Source organism: Anolis sagrei, chromosome 6 (assembly GCF_037176765.1).
Source record: "Anolis sagrei isolate rAnoSag1 chromosome 6, rAnoSag1.mat, whole genome shotgun sequence".
NCBI lineage: Eukaryota > Metazoa > Chordata > Lepidosauria > Squamata > Dactyloidae > Anolis > Anolis sagrei.
The window spans coordinates 88,950,395-88,975,416 of record NC_090026.1 but is presented as its reverse complement, the minus strand read 5'-3'; the positions used below and the strand labels follow the sequence as shown (position 1 = coordinate 88,975,416).

Here is a 25,022-nt window from a genome sequence, read left to right as displayed (position 1 = left end):
TTGCCCAGGGGATGCCCAGATGTTTTTTGATGTTTTATCATCCTTGTGGGAGGCTTCTCTCATGTATGGGGAGCTGGCAGGGTAGCTCATTGGTGCACTCCCCAGATCTGTGACCTGTTGGTCTTCATTCCTGCCAGCCCAAGGGTTTAACCCACTGTACCACCGGGGGCTTCATCAAATCAGATGAGAAAGTCTCACACACGTTTTCCTCAGATGATGATTATATAGAAAAGCCTGCTCATTAAAGTAGATTTAATTTTTTTTCATTGGTTCCATACTCAAAAGTTATGCAGTACAAAACACAAGGCCCCATGTGTGCAAAAGGTGAGACAACATGGTGAACAGGTCCTGAGAAAGACACTAGAAGCAAATTGGTGATAGTAAACATGAAAGAACTTAGAGGTCCTTCTATAAAATGTATCTCATCCACATAATTTACAAACTCTTACTGCAGATTAAACAAAAAGGCAAGGCCTTAGATGTTTTAGATCCAAATTCATTCTCTGCCCTAATAGTGGGCTATCAGCATGTTAAGGACATCCATTCTATGAGTGAAATGAAGGAAGAAAACAGATTTTGGAGCATGGCTTTCAACTTTACAGTCATTTATGAACTTTTATTGAACCAATTAAGGAGGGTTTTTTTCATGTCAGGAGCGACTTGAGAAACTGAAAAATGCTTCTGGTGTGAGAACTGGCTGTCTGCAAAGATGTTGCCCAGTGGATGCCCGGATATTTGATATTTTACCATACTTGTGGGAGGCTTTTCTCATGTCCCCGCATGGGGAGCTGGAGCTGACAGAGGGAGCTCAACCCATTCTCCTTGGTTTAAGCCATTGTGCCACCAGAGGTTCCAATTAAGCAGGTAACTAAGCAAAGAAACCTACGAAACAGTAGCTGGAAAATCAGCTGTGATGAGTTTGAGTTTCAGGTGCACCAAGTCGAATATCCAGCAAGGATTTAGGATGTACAGCAGTGGTTCTCAACCTTTGGTCCTCAAGGTGCTTTGGACTTCAACTCCCAAAAGTCCCAAAAGTCCCAGACAGCATACCAGCTGTTAGGAATTGTGAGTGCTGAAGTTCAAAACACCTGAAGGACCAAAGGTTGAGAACCGCTCTACAGGATATACCACCATCTGAGTGAAAACAAGCAAGAAACAATAGGTCTGAAGTTGAACAGCCTGCCACAAATTAAGTACTAGGAGCATTTGCAAAATGATACATTGACGTGTATTAAACAGACACACATCTGAGGAGGATGTAACATTTTATTACCATCTCACAGTTAGGTATGCAGCAGATTTCCTAGCATTTTAAGGTAATCTGGAACATTTTGGTGACAGAACAGAATACTTCCACCCCCTCTTTGTCACACTAGGAATTTAAAAGTTGCTGTACAGCATTTTCTTTCTCCGCTTTGCAACTAATTACTTGGTGATTTACAGGACCATGAATGTACATATGCTCACAAATATACCATTCTTCCTCCCACATTAAGACAGGGAGAAGAAAACAATATGACTGAAGTGATAAAAAGCAAATCAATCCTTTACTGATATTTCAAATATGAGATCATGTTAGAAATCTCAAAATAACTGTCATGACATATGCTAAAATAACTCTTCAAGATGCTAGCAAATGCAGTCACATCTGTGACCAATGAGATTGTATAGAAGCAATGCATCTTAGAGCTTATACACCAACATTAAAAGCTGACACTAATAGACTGGAAACTACTGAGCAGTAAAAGGGAAATGTAACAAAGCTCTTGCAGATACTGCTCATATATTTTACAAGGATTAAGAATTTCAACACTACTTCAATTATGACATATATAAAGAGAGGTTGCAGAAATAGAAACACAGATCTTTCCCTTCCTTCAGTGTAACTATATAATAAATATTTATAGCAAACTATTCTAATTCTGACAGCAATCTCAGTAAAATTGCTTAACACACTGCATTAACTTTGATGGAGTTTAAACAGTCTGAAATACATATGCAATATTGCAGACTCTATTAATTTAACAAAAATAAATGAAAATTTAAAGACAAATGGTATAACTTTCCATTTAAATTGAATAAAATTGTCATTCAATTGTTTAACGAATAATTGTAAATCTTAACTGAAAAGAAGTTCTTTTGGTAGGGTTCTTTTTCCTCCTTTTAATCTATCTCCCTTTCTCTCAGTTGGTCTGACTGACTTGCAGAAAGATACCGTTCTCTCTGTTGCCACAGACAGGATTAGCAAGTCCTGTTGCTTGCTGGCTCCCAGGAAAGAATCAATGTTGCCTTACATCACTTAACAGCAACCTTCTGGTCAATTTAAGAGTATTACAAATGCACTCAAAAGGAGGGGGGGGGGCTTATTCAGATTCCATTTTCCACAATGTACTGAGAGAATCAAAAGCCAGGACACCTCCTGGTTCTGAAAGGGATGCAACACACGGTTGTTGGAAGAAATATACTATCGATTTCCATTTCTCATACTGTTGTTTCCACCCAAACACATTGTTACTCGCATATGTAATAAGTCATCCTATTTCAGTGCCAAGTAACATTGGTGCTCCATTTGTGCAGAAATCAACTTATTTGGGGAAACTGGAACATGTATACATGGCTTCAGAATAAACATTACAGAGTCAGAGGATATCAGGGGCATCAAAGATAACAATACATACTAGGAAAACCGCAAACTATATATATAAAAAAGTAGAACTTGCAAAAAAGTTATGGAATCAGCACTTACAGAAAGCTCTGTACTTCTCTAGAGATATAGGGAGGCAGCCAAAAGATCTGTATCATCTCTGTCAATTGGCTGATCCTGAAGATGAGGTGGTTACAGTGCCTATCAAAATCACACCCCTATGACAAATGAGAGCATCAATTGTCTTCTTAAAGGTAGAATTTAGCAAGTGGACCTAGAAGTACCCTCGCTAATCTGCTTCTAAAGCTTATATGGAAGCCTATTATATGATATAAATATCCCTTTATTTATTTATTTATTATTTATTTATTTATGATATAAATATCTAGGTGCAAAGATTACTGCAGATGCAGACTGTGGCCAGGAAATCAGAAGACGCTTACTTCTTGGGCGGAGAGCAATGCCCAGTCTCGATAAAATAGTAAAGAGTAGAGACATCAGACTGGCAACAAAGATCCGCCTAGTCAAAGCCATGGTATTCCCTGTAGTAACCTACAGATGTGAGAGCTGGACCTTAGGGAAGGCTGAGCGAAGGAAGATCGATGTTTTTGAGCTGTGGTGTTGGAGGAAAGTTCTGAGAGTACCTTGGACTGCGAGAAGATCCAACCAGTCCATCCTCCAGGAAATAAAGCCCGGCTGCTCACTGGAGGGAAGGATACTAGAGACAAAGTTGAAGTACTTTGGCCACATCATGAGGAGACAGCAAAGCCTAGAGTAGACAATTATGCTGGGGAAAGTGGAAGGCAAAAGGAAGAGGGGCTGACCAAGGGCAAGATGGATGGATGTCATCCTTGAAGTGACTGGACTGACCTTAAAGGAGCTGGGGGTGGTGATGGCTGACAGGGAGCTCTGGCATGGGCTGGTCCATGAGGTCACGAAGAGTCGGAGACGACTGAATGAATGAACAACAACAACAAATCCCTTTGTTGTTGTTTATTTGTTCAGTCGCTTCCAACTCTTCGTGACCTTATGGACCAGCCCACGTCAGAGCTCCCTGTCGGCCATCACCACCCCCAACTCCTTCAGAATCAAGCCAGTCACTTCAAGGATAGCATCCATCCATCTTGCCCTTGGTTGGTCCCTCTTCCTTCAATTTCCACCAGCATCATTGTCTTCTCTAAGCTTTCCTGTCTTCTCATTATGTGGCCAAAGTACTTCATCTTTGCCTCTAATATCCTTCCCTCCAATGAGCAGTCGAGCTTTATTTCCTGAAGTATGGACTGGTTGGATCTTCTCGCGGTCCATGGCACTCTCAGAACTTTTCTCCAACACCACAGTTCAAAAGTGTCTATCTTCCTTCGCTCAGCCTTCCTTGCGGTCCAGCTCTCACATCTGTAGGTTACTACAGGGAATATCCCTTACCATTTATAAAATCATGTTTTTTCATTGCATTGTTATAAAAGTCCACTGCAGATTAAGACCAGTGGAGAGCAAAATTACACACAAACCTTAACAGAATGCTGTGCCTTTAGGTGTTCTCATCCTGCCTAGCAACCTATATAATTTTCACATCGTATTGTCGAAGGCTTTCATGGCTGGAATCACTAGGTTCTTGTACGTTTTTTCGGGCTATAGAGCCATGTTCTAGAGGCATTTCTCCTGACGTTTCACCTGCATCTATGGCAAGCATCCTCAGAGGTAGTGAGAATGCTTGCCATAGATGCAGGCGAAACATCAGGAGAAATGCCTCTAGAACATGGCTCTATAGCCTGAAAAAACCCACAAGAACCTAATTTTCACATCTATTGCAGATTTTCTTTAGTTGCCACAGCTTCATTATCTGAAGGTTGTGCACACTAGGCCATATCAATTTCTGGAAGTAATTGGAGTAGTGTTCCACCAAAGGAAGAAGAGTCCCCATGGAGCAGTGGTTCTCAACCTGTACGTCCTCCTGTGTTTTGGCCTACAACTCCCAGAAATCACTGCCAGTTTACCAGCTGTTAGTATTTCTGGGAGTTGAAGGGCAAACATCTGCTGACTCACAGGCGGCTGAGAACCACTGCCATAGAGGAACTCCAAAATGAGCCTCAAGTCAATAGTACAGCTTAAAGGCTATCATAGTCATGTTACAAAGGGAACCCATATGACTGAACCATCTTCATGTGAATCCCATCACCCCTGGTTGTCCTCTGCATATGGACTACAGCTAGAATATAGGTCAGCAATCAGACTTCTCCGTTATCAGATTTGTGTCCTTTGCTGAGCCAAAAATTGTAAGCTTACAAAAGTGGTGGCTATTTTTAATAACATCTGATCAGATGCTGTTCATGCCTTCTGTCTCACTCCCATCAATGATTGCAGACAAATAAAATGTTGCACTCTATACTCTTCTTCCAGTATTAGACCTATTTAAGGTTTCATCCAGACATACTCTCATGGGATCCATCCCCAGAGCTTTCATTTTTCCTTCCCAACTTAAGAGTCAACACTCTTACAGCTAATTATCATGGATAGTTCTCATGGGGCTGTTCTGGGGGATTTGAAACAGTGCTACATAGCTGCCGACCTTGAGATATCCTAAGTGGCCCTGATTAAACTCTTTCTGAGCTGATCTTTTGGGTGTGCTGTTAAAACAAGTTATATCAACCATTATGGATCATATGGAATGCAGAAAACACATCTCTGCTGAAAGTAGCCTTCCTAAGGATGTTTCCATGGGAGGCTCTTAGGATGTCATCCCAGTCTTTGTACATAGTAGGCCCCTTTCACAGTGTCCTTATATCCCAGAATCTGATTCCAGGTGGCACAATGGGTTAAACCCTTGTACTGGCAGGGTTGCTGACTAAAAGATCAGTGGTTTGAATCTGGGGAGTGGAATGAGCTCCCATCTGTCAGCTACAGCTTCTCATGCAGGGACATGAGAGAAGCCTCCCACAAAATGGTAAAACATTCGGGTGTCCCCTGGGCAATGTCCTTGCAGACAGCCAATTTTCTCATATCATAAGTGACTTGCAGTTTCTCAAGTCACTCCTGACACGAAAAAAAATCCCAGGTTATCTGCTTTAAACTGAATTACGTGTGTCTCCACTGCCATATAATCTGCAATTAAGTAGACAATCTGGGATCACATCCTGGGATATAAGGACAGTGTAGAAGGGGCTGTAATCCACCACGCAATGCTGGTTTGCCTGCCTTGTCCAATAAAGTCTACCATGTCACACCAGATGCAACTAGTAAAAAGGACTCTGGGCTATTGATGTCACCTGCATCTCGGTCCAACCTTGTCCAAAACAGATTATAAACCTTTGTGGATTACCAACCCACAGGATCTTCATCTTGTCATGATTCTGTTTCAGCTTTCTACTTTCACCCTTCTCAAATGCATACGGCAATTTGTTTAGAACATGTACCACCCACTTCAAATTACAGAAGGGAAACAAGCAATAGAGTTGTATGTTTTCTGCCTGCACCAAATCTATGGATAGCTTGGCCAAACGTTATTTTTTGTTTATTTGAAACACTGCAATGAGAAAACAGGTCACAGTTTGTCCTATACAACAAAACCTAAACATTTACAGCAGAAGTTTTTTTATCAAGTCAAACATATATGTTTGCACAATCACATCAAATGCAGACTCAATGCACTGCATTCCATTTTTAAGAGCCTGCAAACACCATCTTAGCATGAAACTGGTAGACAACAAACTTCCGTTGCTTCCTCTCAGAAACTCACCTGACCTAAAATAGCAATTTGTGTGGTATAACCACATCCTTTAGCTTTAGGGAGTTTAGTTTTTGCAATCTGACAGAATTACGGTATTACCAGGTGTCTCTGAAATAAATTAGGGAACTATGCTATTACATAGCCTTATAAGTTTTAAAGTTACACACAAAACTGTACTCAGCTGCATGACAAACCAACCACTGGCACCTGGTTGTGTTAGTATGGAAACAGGCCTCTAGTCTGATCCAGCACAGATATTTTAACAACTGCCATGCTCAAACATCCACAGATATGACAACACTATCATATCTAGATGAGGGTGTCAGTTCCACTGGCTGCCAGTCTGCTACCGAGCACAATTCAGAGTGCTGGCTTTAGTCTATAAAGCCCTAAATAGTTCCGGCCCAGCTTACCTGTCTAAACATATCTCCCTCTTCTGGGGAGGCCCTGCTCTTGGTCCCACCTCCTTCGCAAGGACGACTGATGGGGGCGAGAGACAGGGTCTTCTCAGTGGTGGTCCCTTATATATGGAACTCTCTCCCCAAAGAAATTAGATCAGCTCCCTCCCTCCTCTCTTTCAGAATGAAAGGGGTTTTTTTTCCATGTCAGGAACAACTTGAGAAACTGCAAGTTGCTTCTGGTGTGAGAGAATTGGCCGTCTGCAAGGACATTGTCCAGGGGACGCCCAAATGTTTTTTATGTTTTACCATCCTTATGGGAAGCTTCTCTCATGTCTCTGCATGGGGAGCCGGAACTAACAGAGGGAGCTCATTCACACTCTTCCTGGATTCAAACCTCCAACCTGTTGGTCTTCAGTCCAGCCAGCACAAGGGTTTAACCCATTGTACCACCAGGGGCTCCAGAAAGAAAGTGGATACATGGTTATGGGACCAAGCCTTTGAACAGTAATCGGCAATGCAATAAAAAGGTAAAGATTTCCGCCTGATATTAAGCCAAGTTGTGTCCGACACTGGGGGTTGGTGCTCATCTCCATTTCTAAGCCAAAGAGCCGGTGTTGTCCATAGACACCTCCTAGGTCATGTGGCTGGCATGACTAGATGGAACGCCGTTACCTATTGATCTACTCACATTTGCATGCTTTTGACCTGCTAGGTTGGCAGAAGCTGGGCCTAACAGTGGGAGCTCACCCCACTGGATTGGAACTGCCCAACTTTCAATCAGTAAGTTCAGCAAGTTCAGCAGTTTAACTCGCTGCGCCACCGAGGTCTCCACAATGCAACAAGTGACTTGCAAATACGTGATTATGGTATAATGCAATTTATGGAACGGCTCCTGGAATATGCCTTTGGACTGTGTGGTTTGTAAATGTAACTGTTTTTAAGACTATGTGCTTTAATTACTGATTTGAATGTATATGTTTTTGTTTCATTTTTATGTGTGTAAAGGTAAAGATAAAGGTTTTCCCCTGACATTAAGTCCAGTTGTGTCCGACTCTGGGGGTTGGCACTCATCTCCATTTCTAAGCTGAAGAGCTGGCGTTGTCTGTAGACACTTCCAAGGTCATGTGGCCAGCATGATTGCATGGAGCACTGTTACCTTCTCGCCGGAATGGTACCTATCAATCTACTCAAATTTGCATGTTTTCGAAATGCTAGGATGGCAGAAGCTGGGGCTAACAGCAGGAGCTCACACCGCTCCTGGATTTGAACCTGCAACCTCAGCAAGTTTAGCAACTCAGCATTTTAACACACTGCGCCACTGGGGGCTCCCTATCTATGTAAAAGTGGCATCAAATTGTGCCTTTTTGTAGTCCTCTGCAGGGTTGAGAAAGACGGGATATAAATACAGTAGATAAATAAATAAAATGTCTATGATATAATTAAATAAATGTTCCAGGTCTGGCTAAAACCAAGCAAATTAGACGGGAAAGGTTTAGCTTTAATTGTAAAAAATAAAATAATCAAGCAACAGATAGCTGGTACTACAAACAGATCTTATTAAAAGCGTACAGAAGCTTCTAAAACAGAGGTAGGTAGGTGCTAAAAGCTTAATTTTGCAACTCACCACCTTTTCTATCTAGAAAGCAAAAAGGAGTGAAATATTTCAACAAAGGGAGCTTGTGAAGTTTCAGTCTTTGAAGCAAAAACATTTATTTATTTTAATTGTGGAAGGATATGAACAAAAATGCTTGGCAACACTTAGTAAGGCAACAACTCTTTGAAACAGATCCTTGCCAAAAAAATTAAAAATAAAGGATTTCACTGCTTTACTATGATTCATGAGAGACTTTCACAGGCATAACACCAAGTAGTAGTAAGAGATGGTTTCCACCCAGTATTTCAGCCTGTCCTTTCTCACTATACTTCCCACTGGGGAAGTATAACATCTTTATAGCAAGCTGCCAACAGAAAGAGATTAAGGTCAGTGAGGGGGGAAGAAATTAAACCTGCATTGTTAAGGGACTGATGGTAATATGTACATTTTTATACTTAGACATGACATTTTCCGCACCCCTTTGTTCAGCACAGACTTTCTTCGCTTGGTTATGTATTCAAATATCAGATGGATTTAGTAGTAAAAATGCCACTTTTTCACTCCTGTTCCTCCCCTGCTGAGTCCTATAGTTTATGGGTAGGAGTTAGAAATGGATGTCCTTAAAAACTTCTACAAGAAACTCAAGAAGCATAAACAAGTTAAAGACAGAGACAAAAAAAATCACAAGCACCATTCCCCAATCCCTCCCATCTGGTCGATGTTGTGGGCCTTCATTCCAACTTACGCCAACCCTAAGGTTATCCTATCATGGGGGTTTCTTGCCAAGAATTGTTCCAAGAGGGGTTTGCCTTTGTCTCCCTCGAAGGCTGAGAGAGTGTGACTTTCACAAAGTCACCCTGTGGGTTACTATGGCCCAGCAGGAATTTGAACCCTAAGATGCAACTACACTTTAAATTAACAACTCCAAACAGGAAACGATCAGGGTGACCTAACACCTCCCAACAAAGGATTCCCCCAGGCAGGGAGCAGCCAGGTTTTGACACTGCAAGGCCATTCAATGCTAATCAAGGTATCCAACTGCAACATTTACACTTGCTACAAGCAGACAAGAGTTCTTTCTCCCACCCTGGACATTCCACAGATATATAAACCTCACTTGCCTAGTTTCCAACAGACCTCACAACCTCTGAGGATGTCTGCCATAGATGTGGGCGAAACGTCAGGAGAGAATGGTTCTGGAACATGGCCATACAGCCCACAAAACTCACAGCAATCCAATTTAACAATACTATGAAAATCATGGAAGTTGTAATTTGGTGAGGCACTTTGGCAGAAAAAGGCTCAGGACCTTTATTGTTTATTTTATTAATTGCTATTAATTGCTTATTTTATTTTTTGTATTGTATTGTATTGATTTATGTTGTGAGCCACCCCAAGTCCCTTGGGGAGATGGGGCAGGAAATAAAATTATTATTATTATTATTATTATTATTAAGCTGCAACTTCTGAATTTCAATAGCATTAAGCCATAGCAATTAAAGCCATGTCAAACTTTATTCATTCTATACTATAGATGCACACTTATGCCCCTTCCACACAGCTGAATACAATTCCACATTATCTGCTCTGAACTGGAATATAAGGCAGTCTGGACTCAGAAAACCCAGGTCCTTCCACACCGCCATATAACTCAGAATGTCAAGGCAGAAAATCCCACAATATCTGCTTTCAACTGCGTTATCTGAGTCCACACTCCCATATATTCCAGTTCAAAGCAGATAATGAGGGATTTTCTGCCTTGATATTCTGGGTTATATGGCTGTGTGGAAGGGCCCTTGGTTTCTAGAGTAGGGCGTATATACAGCAGAGTCTGGCTTATCCAATATTAACGGGCTGGCAGAAAGTTGGATAAAAGAAAATGTTGGATAATAAGGAGGAATTAAGGGAAAGCCTATTAAATGTCAAATTAAGTTATGATTTTACAAATTAAGCACCAAAACATGATGCTTTACAATAAATGGACAGAAAAAGCAGTTCAATACACGGTAACATTATGTAGTAATTACTATATTTATTAATTTAGCACCAAAACATCGCAATGTATTGAAACAGCTGTGGATCCAGGCAGGAGGCAGACTGCGTTGGATAATACAAAATGTTGGATGAATGAAGGTTGGATAAGCGAGACTCTAATATATATGTGTGTGTATATATATAAAACCTTCTTCTAACACCACAACAAACACAGAAAAACAACAAAGGGCTGTCATCAGTTTTGAAAACCTGCACTTCACTCCACTCTGTCAGGGTGCTTCTACTACACTGTTGAACCAATGCAGTTTGACACCATGGCTCAATGCTACAGGATCCTTGGAGCGTTAGCTTGGTGAGGTCCCAGCGCTATTTGGCAGAAGAAGGCTGGAGACCTTGTAAAACTACACATCCCAAAATCCCACAGTCGTGTTATATGCATTCATTCCACAGATGAACCTTCAAGCTATGATTCAACTTCAGATTCCTGGTGTGGCTGAATCTTTGGACTGAGTGCATCTACACCAGGCATGGGCAAATTTGGACCCTCCAGGTGCTTTAGACTCCAACTCCCATCATTCCTAACAGCCTCAGTCCCTTTCCTTTCCCCCCTCAACCACTTAAGGAAAGGGAAGTCAACAGACCTTACAAAACTACAACTCCCAATAGCATTGAGCCCTGGAAGTCACATGAATTCTATAAGGTCAAAGCCTTCAGGTGCAGCAATGCCCAGGGCCTTTCCACACAGCCCTATATCCCTTCCACTGCTATTGGGGGTTATAGTTTTGCAAGGTCTGTAGACTTCCCTGACCAAGGGCCCTTCCATGCAACCCTACATCCCAGAATATCAAGTCAGAATATCCCACATTATCTGAGTGTGAAGGAGCCCCCAGTGGCGCAATGGGTTAAACCTTTGTGTCGGTAGGACTGAAGGGTCGCAGGTTCAAATCCGGGGAGAGCACGGATGAGCTCCCTCTGTCAGCTCCAGCTCCCTATGCGGGGACATGAGAAAAGCCTCCCACAAGGATAGCAAAACATCAAAATATCTGGCCGTCCCCTGGGCAGCGTCCTTGCAGACAGCCAATTCTCTCACACCAGAAGCAACTTGCAGTTTCTCAAGTCGCTCCTACACAAAAGAAAAAAAATCTGAGTGTGGACTCAGATAACCCAGTTCAAAGCAGATATTGTGTGATTTTCTGCCTTGGAATTCTGGCATATAGGACTGTGTGGAAAGGCCCTAAGAGGGCTAAACTACAAACCCCACAGTATTTTTTGGTCAATACCATTGGGAGTTGTAGTTTTGCAAGGTCTGTCAACTTCCCTGACGAAGAGGACTGAAGTACAAACCCCACAATATATGTTGATCAGTACCATTGGGAGTTGTAGTTTTGCACAGTCTGTCAACTTCCCTAACCAAGAGGCCTAAACTACAAATCACACAGTATTTCTTGATCAATACCATTGGGAGTTGTAGTTTTGCAAGGTCTATCGACTTCCCTGACCAAGAGGACTAAACTACAAAACCCACGTCTTTCTTAATCAATACCATTGGGAGTTGTAGTTTTGCAAGGACTGTCGACTTCCCTGATCAAGAGGACTAAACTACAAACCCCACAGTATCTCTTGATCAATACCATTGAGAGTTGTCGTTTTGCAATGTCTGTTGACTTCCATGACCAAGAGGACTAAACTACTAACCACACAGTATTTCATGGTCAATACCATTGGGAGTTGTCGTTTTGCAAGGTCTGTCGACTTCCCTAACCAAGAGGCCTAAACTACAAATCACACAGTATTTCTTGATCAATACCATTGGGAGTTGTAGTTTTGCAAGGTCTATCGACTTCCCTGACCAAGAGGACTAAACTACAAAACCCACGTCTTTCTTAATCAATACCATTGGGAGTTGTAGTTTTGCAAGGACTGTCGACTTCCCTGATCAAGAGGACTAAACTACAAACCCCATAGTATTTTTGGTCAATACCATTGGGAGTTGTAGTTTTGCAAGGTCTGTCGACATCCCTGACCAAGAGGGCTAAACTACAAACCCCCACAGGATTTCTTGGGGCGCATTTGCACTAATTTTTTAAGCCCACTTCCACTGCTATGGATGGGTTGGTTGTTCGGTTGAGCGCTCTTCGGAAAGGAAGGCAAAAGACCTTGTGGAACTACCACTCCCAGGATACGATAGAGAAACCTCCCAACCTCTTCCTTTCGCCCACCTGTAGCCGCAGACACGGGTACGCCAGAAGCGCGCATTCGCCTTCACACGTGCGCTATTCGAATAACGGGAGAAAAGTTAGAGGAGCCCTTGCATCACTTGAACGAGCCGGGTTCCTATTACCTGAGAGGGAAGGTCTCCCCTTCTTCTTCTTGTCCTTCTTCGATGTCTCTCTTTCTCTCTCCCGCTGCCTTGTTCTCCTCCTTCGGTGGTTCTTTTCCCCTCAGAGGCAAAGCCAGGACCCGGCGCCTTCCATGGCCGAAGCCTTGAAGTTTCTCCCCCAGAAGCGAGGAAGGGGCAGCCTCCGTGGACTGAGGAGGGAAGAAGGAAGGAAGAGGCACTTCTGCTGCTGCTGCTTCTGCTTCTGCTTCCCCGTCAGAGAAAAGGACCTCCGCTCGGCTGAAGGGAGGCGGGGAAAGCGAGGCGACTCCGCTTGGCTGCGGGAAAGGCAAAGCCCTCCCTTAGGAAAAGCCTCGCAAAGCCCCCGCCCCAAAGGAAAGAAGGAAGGAAGGGGCTTCACACTGGAGTTCCCCCCCTTACTGCAAGACTTCCCTACTTTCCCTTCTTTCTCAATCCCTACTTTGAGTGACCTTTACATGTCCTTCTGTGCTTTGGGTTGTTGTAGATTTTTAGGGCTGTATGGCTATGTTCCAGAAGCATTCTCTCCTGACGTTTCACCTGCATCTGTGGCAAGCATCCTCAGAGGTGGAGCCCCCGTTGGCACAGTGGGTTAAACCCCTGTGCCAGTAGGACAGGTCGCAGGTTTGAATCCGGGGAGAGCGGGGATGAGCTCCCTCTATCAGCTCCAGCTCCTCATATGGGGACATGAGAGAAGCCTCCCACAAGGATGATAAAACATTAAAATATCTGGGCGTCCCCTGGGCAATGTCCGATTCTCACACACCAGAAGCGACTTGTAGTTTGTCACATCGCTCCTGACAACTCTCTCTCTCTCACACACACACAATCCTCAGAGGTTGTGAGGTCTGTTGGAAACTAAAAAACTCTAAACTAAAAAGCTCCCTCTACGTTCCCCCTCATAGTTTAAGATCCACCGGGGAGGCCCTGCTCTCGGTCTCACCGGCCAATTCTCACACACCAGAAGCGACTTGTAGTTTCTCAAGTCGCTCCTGACTACACACACACACACAAAATTCTCAGAGGTTGTGAGGTCTGTTGGAAACTTAAAAACTCTAAGCTCTAAAAAGCTCCCTCTACGTTCCGCCTTATAGTTTAAGATCCACTGGGGAGGCCCTGCTCTCGGTCCCACCGGCCAATTCTCACACACCAGAAGTGACTTGTAGTTTCTCAAGTCGCTCCTGACACAACAAAGAAAAAAAAATCCTCAGGGGTTGTGAGGTCTGTTGGAAACTTAAAAACTCTAAGCTCTAAAAAAACTCCCTCTACGTTCCACCTCATAGTTTAAGATCCACCGGTGAGGCCCTGCTCTCGGTCCCACTGGCCTTGTGGGGACAAGGGACAGGGCCTTCTTGGTGGTGACCCCCTCCCGCCACCTGTGGAATTCTCTTCCCAGCGAGATTAGATCAGCGTCCTCCCTCCTTTCCTTTAGGAAAAAACTGAAATCGTGGTTTTGGAACCAGGCTTTTGGCTAGCAGGCACAACGGCACTTAGAATCATAGACTCATAGAGTTGAAAGAGACCTCATGGGCCATCCAGTCCAACCCCCTGCCAAGAAGCAGGAAAATTGCATTCAAAGCACCCCTGACAGATGGTCATCCAGCCTCTGTTTAAAAGCTTCCAGAGAAGGAGCCTCCACCACACTCCAGGGCAGAGAGTTCCACTGCTCTCACAGTCAGGAATTTCTTCCTAATGTTCAGATGGAATCTCCTTTCTTGTAGTTTGAAGCCATTGTTCCACGTCCTAGTCTTCAGGGCAGCAGAAAATAAGCTTGCTCCCTCCTCCCCGTGACTTCCTCTCACATATTTATACATGGCTATCATATCTCTCTCAGCCTTCCCTTCTTCAGGCTAAACATGCCCAGCTCTTTAAGCTGCTCCTCATAGGGCTTGTTCTCCAGACCCTTGATCACTTTGGACACTGAACTGGACCATATGATTGTTATGATAATGAAAACGGCTATAGGTAAAGGTAAAGGTTTTCCCCTGACATTAAGTCCATACCTGCAGTTTGATGTGGCTTCAATTGGTGTGGCTCAATAATGCTGTGGAATCGTGGGAACTGTAGTTTTATGAGGTCTTTTAGCCTCCCCTGCCAAAGAAAGCTGGTGCTTTGGCAAATTACAAATCCCAGGACTCTTTACCATGGTGCTATCAAACTGCATTAATTTTATAGCGGAAATGCACCCAAGGTTGCATTGCATTTCTTTCATATGTGTTTTTGTGGAAGCACCATCCCTCTTTTGGCAGATAAAGGGGAAGATAATGTAAAACCACAACTCCCATGGATTCCTTAATATTGAGCCATGGCAGTTAAAATGGTGTAAACCTGCAATAATTCTGTAGTCTAGATTCGGATTCTAGTCTAGAAGGGTTTGCGGTGGCGCAGTGGGTTAAACCGTTGAGCTGCTGAACTTGCTGACCAGAAGATTGGCAGTTCGAATCCACGAGACAGGGTGAGCTCCTGCTGTTAGCCCCAGCTCCTGCCAACCTAGCAGTTCAAAAACATGCAAATGTGAGTAGCTCTATAGGTATCACCTCGGCAGGAAGGTAAACAGCGCTCCATGCAGTCATGCCAGCCACATGACCTAGGAGAAGTCTATGGACAACGCAGGCTCTTCGGCTTAGAAATTGAGATTAGTACCACCTTCAGAGCCAGAGATGAAGGGGAATCCTTTACCTTTATCTGTGTGTCATTGGATGTTTGCCTTGTGTCTATATGCTGGAATCTGCCGAGTCCCTTCGGTGAGCTAGGGCAGAAAACAAAGTGTTATGATTATAGATGCACACAATGATATGATTACTATATGTTGACATGTGGCGATCCCATTTAATTTTAATAGGGATCACCACATAAAAAATATAGCCAGACCTTGGGATCCACTGGAGTTTGGTTCCAGGTACCGCTGTGGATATAAAAATCCATGGATGCTCAAGTCCCATTCTATACAATGGCATAGTAAAATGGTAACACTTATAAGACATGGAAAAAGACAAAGGGATTTTTTAAAAAATATTTGCAAGTCATGGTCAGTTGAATCTGTAGATACAGGGTGGCAGAACTCTGGTGGTTTTGCTATTTCCTTCTTCCTGAATACAGTATAACCGACTATTCTTCACTGATAGTCTCCTATCCAAGTACTAATCAGACCTGACCCTGCTTAGCATCCAAGGTTAGATGGGAATCCGGTGCCATTTTGGGAATATTTAGGCTGTAGCTTTAGGTATGGAGTGCCATCATAACTGAAGAAGAAATGGTGTTGCCAAACATGTTTGCTGATTCTGTGCATGTCTTCTGAAAAGTGAGTCCCACCAAGTTCAAGAACAAACTGATAAGTTCAAGTGTGTATGCGTTACTCCATCACCCTTTTGGTACAAAATGCCAAAAACATTAAAGAACTAGGAATACTGTCAGAAACAGTGACTTCAGCCAATGATCTCATCCTCAAAATACACCCATCAAGTCACAAGAAAAAAATTACATAAAAGTCGCATATTATCAGGACAAAGAGTAAATTAGTCAACGTACTTGTAGCACATTGGTACGGCATGCAGAGAGTCAGTGGAGTGTAGTTTGAGTGTCAGGTTAAGACTTTGGGAGACCCTGCTTGGACATGGAAATCCACTTGGACAAATCACACCCTCGCTGTCTAAAAGGAAGCCTCTTCTGAATAGTCTTGCCAGGAAAACACTATAGTTCAGAGTTATCTAACTTGTGGCCCTCCAGATGTTTCAGACCCCAACTCCCAGAAGTCCTAACTAGCTTGTCCAATAGCCATGAATTGTGAGAGCTGAAGTCCAAAACACCTGAAGCACCATAAGTTTGACACCACTGCTATAGTAGGTTGTCCATAGATTTGAGAGATTTGAAAGACATAACATTAATTTGGATCAGAGGTCCCAAACTAAGGCCAGATGCAGCCCTCCAAGATTTACTCACCACCCATCCTGGACTTAAGGTTGCCCTGAGTCTGAAACAACTTGAAGGCACACAACAAAAATAATCCTAATTAACTTGACTATCTCATCAGCCAAAACAAGCTCACGCCTCTCATTAAATACTGGTAAGTTTATGTTGATAATAATTGTGCTTCATTTAAAATATTGTATTGTTCTTTCATGTTTTTGGCACTACAAATAAGGTATGTGCAGTGTGCATAGGAATTCATTCATGTTTGTTTCAAACCGTAATCAAATGTCTAAGGGACACTTAACTGGCACTCGGCTTAAAAGGTTTGAGGACTCCTGGTTTGGTTTGCAACTCTCTGCTTACCCAGACTAAGCCCCATTAAGATCAGTTAAGTACATATACATACCGTACTGCTGATTTTCTAAATACAGCCAGCTCTCCACATTTGTGGGGATTACAGGCACATGAAAGTGGAAAACACATAAATACAGTGGAGCAAAGACACAGAGGGGTAATCGGGCATGCCAAATGGGTGGCTCCCTGTATGGCAACAAGTACAAGGAATGTGTGCACTCACAAAATCCTAGGGCCATGTGCATGTGGATACAGCAGTCCTGGGCTTTAAGGAAAGACAGCAATCGGCACTAACACCAATTCCTGAATCCAGGGGCTGCCATGTACATATTGACAGGGTGGCAATTGCCAGTAATCCACTCCCAAAGCTGAGCCTCCTTGTGCACAGAGCACCCACTTTGGGAATGGGGTGGCAGCAGCAGCGATCACTCAACCCCCTGCTCTAGCTCTCTTGGCATAAGGTAAGTTCCTACAATCAGAGACAATGAAAGAAGCAACGGGAATCCTGTTGGGGCTTCTTTCAGACTCTTTTAGTATGGAAAACCTGGCTGAGGTGGCCCAGGCTTCATGTGAGGATGTAATCACTCGTAATCCACTTCCATAAACTGGTACTGCCACATGAATGTGCACACAGAAGCTCTTGCTTCAGGAGTGGCAGCAACAATGATTGCTCATGCCTCCCCCTTCTGAAGCTTGAGGATGCGGGGTGTGTGTTGTGCGAATATGAATGCTGCTGCCCAGGCCCGTAGCCAGGATTTTAATTTGGGGGGGGGGGGGCTGAGTCTGAGTGAAAGAGGGTCTTCTCTAGCAAACCTTTTGTATCATTACCCCAATACCCCCATGCATATGGGATATATTGAGTATGGTGATCAGATCATGATAGGAATAAACATAATAGTTTAAATAATGCACCAGTAAGGCCTTCTCGCGGACCACCATGAGAATGGGGGGGGGGGGGCTGAAGCCCCTCGAGCCCCCCCCCCCCCCCCCAGCTACATGCCTGTTGCTGCCTCAGGTTTAAGAAGGGACATTTTTTCTATTTATTTAATGTTTAGAGAGGATCGATAGTTTTCAGGCAAGTAAAAAAAATGAGAAATCAACCTGAATTGTTAAAAATCTGGGTTTCAGAACTATTCTTAAGAGCTTCTGGGGCCATTCTTAGGGGTTCCAAGAGCCACATGCAGCTCACAGGCCATACTTTGATCACCAGTTTAAAAGATGAGTTGTTAATGTGAGGTAAATTACTAATTTGTTATCAATAAAAGTGATATCTAGAGTTGTCTGGACAGTAAACACAATTCTGGAGCACAGAAAGGGGTCCAAAGGGCTCATTTTATCTGCCTCTGATTTAAAATAACCAGGGCAGAAAAGTCAGACTCTCCTTCACCTTAAAATTTCAAGCTCTGATATAGGTGCAAAAATAATGCACACATTCAGATTGACTCTGCCAAACCCCCAAAAGATCAGACAAGACCAGAATTTTAAAGTAGCTAATTCTATTTGTAGGCCTCCTGGTGAGACAGCGGGTTAAACTGCTGAGCTGACAAACTTGCTGACCGAAAGGTTGGTGGTTCAAATCCGGAGAGCTGTGTGTGCTCCCGCTGCTAGACCCAGCTTCTGCCAATCTAGCAGTTCAAAAACATGCAAATGTGAGTAGATCAATAAGTACTGCTCCTGTAGGAAAGTAACGGCGCTCCATGCAGTCATGCCAGCCACATGACCTTGGAGGTGTCTACGGACGCCGGCTCCTCGGCTTAGAAATGGAGATGAGCACCAACCCCAGAGTCGGACACTAGACTTAATGTCAGAGGAAACCTTTACCTTTACCTAATTAGATACGTGTATTTATTTATATCTCACCTTTCTCTCGAATGGAACTAAAGCAACTTACAACATACATTAAAAGAAAATAAATGAGTTCATGCATTAGATTTTGTTGTGATGTTTTATTTTTAAAAATACTTTTATTGTGTTGATTATGGAATTTGTTTCATAGCACCAACACTACTGGTTTTATTAACTTCTGCAACTTCATGCACCCAGTATTTTCCACCTCATTAATGACTTCTATAATTTGTACAATTTGTTCTTAAATAAAAAAAGAGAGGGAGGGAGGGAAGGACAGACATAAGGAAGCGCATTTAAAACATGTATGGCCCAGAGAGCTAACACCCATCTTGTGAAGAAATGGCTTGGTGAACCAGTGAGGTGAGCATAAGATGACTTCTGGGGGAAAAAATGGCACAGAAACAGCCTCAGGAGTTGTGGGCTGACACACCCATAGCAGATGTCAAACAAATTGCTTTCGGACACAAAATCTGAGATTATGCAACCACATTATTAATAACATAGGATTGTTGTTTAATTCCCAGTAGAAAAGATTGGAGTTGATGGGAGAAAGACAATAAATCAAGTAAGAGGGTATCATTCGGAACTTGCAAGACACTCAGATGGCTGCACACATAAAACTCTTAACAGAGTATCTGGAAGTATAGATTTTCCCCATCTTCTCTCGCTATAAACTCTTTTGATACCAAAGAGTAGGAAACATGTGGCTTTCTTTTCTGCTTCTGTACATCAGATCTGACCTCATCTTTCAGAAGTGTAAGGTGACCTGGATACCAAATTCTTATTTTATTCCTAGTTTTACCTTGTGAGCAGTACAGGGGTTTTTTTTTTTTATCTACCTGGCCATTGCTGAAAAATGTATATGGAAACCTGCTGCATGGAAATCTGTAACATTTCTTAAGTAAAATGTGCTTTTAGAATGGCGGACATGTAATACTGTGTCGAAGACACTCTGTACAGTACTCACTTTGCATAATAATTATAATCAAATTAGCCTTTCTAACCTTGCTGTCATATGCTATGAAAGACCAACTATATGTAGGGCACAGGCTCTTCTAAAGGTTTTGCTTGCTGCCATCCGACAATAGAAAAGAAGCTGTGCTGAAGGCTTACTGAGGATAACGGGACTCATTTGCAAAGAATGGATAATCAAAATTATGCTGCCATCTAGCAAAAAGAAAAAGTTGGGAAATAAAGGGAGTCCTAAAGATAAAGAACACAGTAACAAAGGTTGCTGTCCTTAATTATAAAAGACATTACTAGCACACATATTTCTCATCATTTTATCTTCTGACTTATTTTTACCTTTCTTCTTCTTTCTCCCCTTGAATTTTCCTTTTTGTGTTTGCACTGTTTTCCTTTCTCACACTCTTTCTTTACCTCATCATTTTTTCCCACTCATTGACTTGTCTGGCTTTTTGACTACGTGAAAAAAACAGCATGCATTCACAACAGGGGAGCCATATAATTGCACAAGTTCCTGATAGTGCTGTTTAAGCGTATGGGGAAGAGTGAAAGTGCAGCCTTTTCAGTATATTGTTACAAGAAGTCAGGTCAGCAGCAGTTCCAGATCCAGTCTCATGGGCTATCAGAGCCATGGTTTCTCATATCACACTACTGGTGATTTTGAACATCAAAAGTAGAATATCTAGTCACAAAGCTAGTAGTCAGAAGTGATAGATTTCCTAAAATAAAGATGACAGAAGCCTTAAGCGACTCATAATAAAATGAAACAGTAAAATATATTTAATTTGGAACATAAAGCATTTGGTCATGTTTTAGAACTATATTATAATTTAAAGTGTGTCTATTATGCTGTTCAAATAGACTTGGCCATTGTCACCAAATGTGATGCATTATCTAAAGTAGTGGTTCCCAACATTTGGGCCTCCAGGTCTTTTGGACTTCAGTTCCCAACAGTTCCTAACAGTTGGTAAACTGGATGGGATTTCTGGGAGTTGAAGTCCAAAACACCTGGAGGCCCAAAGGTTGGGAACCACTGATCTGAAGGGATTAAAACAAAAATCATATAGATTTTTGCATTAAAGTCCTTCTTAAACATGCACATGTATTTGGTTCTACAAAATGGACTGGACAATTTTGATTTGTATAGACTTAGGCTGATATCCTGAATGTTTTTATACACATTTGGGCAGATTTTGGCATTCTTTTGGAAAATAGCTGGTTTGTCTCATTTTTTGTGTGAAATTATTTAGGTATGATGCTACCCAAAACTTTTAACCATAATATGAAGTGTTTCTTCAAACCACATAGTGGAAGAACAAACCTACGAAGTTTCTGATAATGTATTTATAGAGTGGGACCCACCTAATGATATAAGTACCTATTCTGAATCATTTCCTTTAATTAAGCTGCTACAACCAAAGATTTGCTTACATTTGCACTTATCCTGATTCCTCTGTACTGTTTCTTTAATCGATATATCATTTTATTTCAGAATACACAGGTTTGATGAAGGCTGGTTTTGAGTCACAAAATGACCATGGCAAAATTATATCATTTCCACACACAGCACTGGAATTCACAAACGTTTCTTGCCACTGTATGTAGACATCATGATGATATAGCAATATGAGCATACATGGTGCATTAGAGTCCAAGATGAAATACAGTCACAGCCAGTGAAATGAGAGCAATGGGGGGAAAGAATAGGTATCTGTTTTAGCTAAAAAATATTGCTTACAGATTTACAGCACTGCATTGAATTAAAGAAGTTGGGCTGTATTTTGGTTGGGACGGAAATGAGATTTCAAGCAATGATAGGAAGGGGGAAAGGTTGCATCTTGAAGCCTATATTAGTAGTCATGAAGAACATTTATTAAAAATCAAATATAGTGTATATGTGTCATCAATAGCATGAACTGAAATGTATGACAATGCATCCCTTTGCTTGAACGTTTAAGAAGAAGGTTTGGAGGGTTTTAACATAAACTGAATTGTTCTTAAGTATTAAGAGTAGAGAGATGTGTTGTTTATAGGACAGAATTTACCCAGAAAAAAAGCTGAAATCTATTTTTCATTAAACATTCATTTTTGCAAAGCATTCTTTTTAGATGGGGTCATGACTACAACTTTTAGTCTCACTGCTGCAGAGGTCCAGATCTTTTCTGTCTCAGGAATCTGTATCTGACACTTGTCAATATTCACTTGCTTAGTGAATTATGTATAGTCTTAACCTGCCTGGTGACTAGTAGATCTGTGAAGAAATGCCTTGTTAGACCTGGATGTAGCCACTAGGCGGCAGCAGCAGCAGCACCCCATCCCCATCAGTGACCACAACAGACAGATGAATGGCAAATGTACTCAAATGCTCAGCCCGCCTCCTCCTTTCAGTCCATGTAACATGAAATGTCCAGACCTAGGCAGCCAGTTTTTGCCTTGCCTTTTCATCACATGCCACTCAGCTGCAGGGTGAAGCAGTTTTAATGAACCACCTGTGATGACAGTGGGGTCCATGGACCACTAGTTAAGCCCCTATGATCTTGGTGGGGTCCTTGAACCACTAGTTAAGTGCCTATTGGGCTGCAAATCCCCACATTTGTCATTATCGACTATGCTGGCCAAAACCGTTATGAGTTACAGTCCACCAACATCTGGAGGGCCACAATGACATGTTTCTGATCTATTTCAATGAAATGTTTCCAAGAGTGGTAAGTTCCCAAACAATGATGCAGAGAAGGGAAATTATCTTTCCTTAATGGTTTGTCCCACTCATTATGAAACTATTGAAGTATCACTACTAATAGATATATTTGCTCCATGGGAAGGAAGGAGATATGAATTACAATAGAAACAAGGATTGTGTCTATTTTTCTACTCCAATCGGAGTAAAATGAAAAGACAGGCTTTCAGAGAGAAATAAAAAGGAGACCCCTGACTAAGACAGAAGGAATAATAAAGGTACACGGTGTGGATAAAGATAGCTTTCTACAGAACCTTTCTAAATACTGCTTTCTAAAAAAGAGGTTACTATAGGATTAGCAAGATTGGAAGCAGCAACAGTTTAACAGTACTTTTATTGGGAGCAACCAAAATGTCATACTTGAATGGGAGACCATCAACAAATGCCAGATTCTGTAGGCTATATTTCTGAGAAAGGAACTGGTAAAGTCACTTCTGAGTATTTGTTACCTGAGAAACAACAATTCATGTGTCACCCTAAGTTGACAGGCAATTTAGAGGCACTAAAACATGGCAAAAAAGTGAACAGGCTTTTAAGTTCTAGGTAATGCTTCAATGAGCAGAAGGGTATGGAGATAAGATGAAAAATTAAAAACAAGGATATATTTTCCTTTCAGAAATGTTTATTAGTTTGCTGATAATGTGCTTATATTATATGAGTGTCTAATGGCTATTAGTTTGCAGTTTTTGAGGTTTTTCTTGAAATTCAAAAGGCCAAATATAGTACATGTAAATTAATAATCACTGCAATATACCGTAATCATTGGTCAGAAGTTAGTTTACTACAGTAGAAACAACATCATTCTGTAGCACCATAAACATGAAAAAATATTATGGGAAAAAAGTAAGCTGATACATAAAGCAGCATATGTCAAGGTACACCAATTAATCTTTCAGCATGCAATGATTTCCTTATACTACAGAATGGCTGCACTTCTAACAAGTTGTAGTTAATACTAAGCCTAACACTCCATCTGCTGGCCAGTAATTTTGTTGCAGTGGGAATATTTTCCTAGTCTTGTGCTTTAATAAGAATCTATCTACTCTTTCTTCTTTAAATCACAACCTTTTTGTATGCCTACTATGAGCTAGCTGAACCCACAACTCTGTACTAAGTACTTATATTTTACTACTGTGCACCAGTACTTTATACAGTCTATTAATAAGTGGGTGTTTGTTCATTTATTTATTCATTTACTTGTATCATTTGGCCTTCTGAATTTAAAGAAACTCCTCAAAGGCTTCTAACTACATTTTAGAGTAATTGGAAACTCAATATCATATAAAGCACGTTATCAGCAAAATAATAAAAAATTGGGAAAGGAAAATGTACAGTAACATTTAAATTTTCTTCTATATGTACAATGCCTTACTAACCTGATTATTCTTTCTTACTGTAAAACTTCCTGTTTCTCTTTTTAAAGCTTCACTAATTATTTGCCTATTTAAGCATAGAGGGGGCATCTTCACTAGGTAGAAGGAAAACATTAATTCATTTCCGTTCCATTCCCAAAAGGTGGCAGTGGTGACTGGTATGTGGGTAAGAGCTAGAGAATTCTGCCTACTAGGTCCCCCTTTCATCTGCTCAGTCAAGAGAAACCCAGACATTGCTTCATTTTCCAGATAAAATAAATGCACAGAACTTGAGTAGAGACAGATGTGTTTGAATTTCCCTTGATCATAACAAGTCTAATCCCCTGATGTTTTAGACCAGGCACGGGCAAACTTTGGCCCTCCAGATGTTTTGGACGTGTACTCCCACAATTCCTAACAGCCTCGGTTCCCTTCCTTTTCCCCCTCAACCACTTAAGCGGCTGAGGGGGAAAAGGAACTGCCTGAGGCATTTAGGAATTGTGAGAGTTGAAGTCCAAAACACCTGGAGGGCCAAAGTTTGCCCATGCCTGTTTTGGACTCACTAACTGAGACAATAAGCCAAACATAGTCAGATCACCTTATTTTTGGACATGCTATACATGTGTCTTACATGTGTCTCACTTTCCAGGTACACTATAACTTGTATTAAAAATAACAAAAGAAATCCATCTCAGAAAATTTATTTGTGGAATACTACTGACATAAAACTCAAGTCTACATAATTGAACTCTTTTCCAAATTCTTTGATTTAAAGTTGGTGACCACTTTAAAAAATCTTACGATCACAGAAAAGTACTTGTTCATTCCACAATTTTAAGATAAGGGTATTAGTGAAGTTTACGCAGTATATAAAAAGTGCAACTCACTAAGTATAGTTAATACCATTAGTTACATCCTTGAGTACACTTTTAATTATCAGTTATAAAACAGACTAAGTAAGCCGTACACACAGTTAGTGAATGCAGTTTTCACTGATTGGATTTTTAAGGCAATACTGTACTGAGATATGTATTTATGACACTGAGATGCAACTGGAGGTATATCTATTCACCTGATTCAAGTACAGTTTTAAAAATATCTTTAGCAAAAAAATTAAGTGTGAGCTGGTAGTAAGTACAGAA

At 41.7% G+C, this 25,022-nt stretch overlaps 1 protein-coding gene across 1 annotated transcript in view; it reads right to left on the bottom strand.

Moving 5' to 3' along the window:
- RFTN1 (raftlin, lipid raft linker 1) overlaps positions 1 to 13,032 on the bottom strand; it is a 135,760-nt gene extending 122,728 nt beyond the window's left edge. The window contains exon 1 of the mRNA XM_060781982.2: positions 12,700 to 13,032. The gene's annotated coding sequence lies outside the window, so the exon portion shown is untranslated. The remainder of the gene's footprint in view (positions 1 to 12,699) is intronic.
- Between the last annotated feature and the right edge of the window lie 11,990 nt (positions 13,033 to 25,022).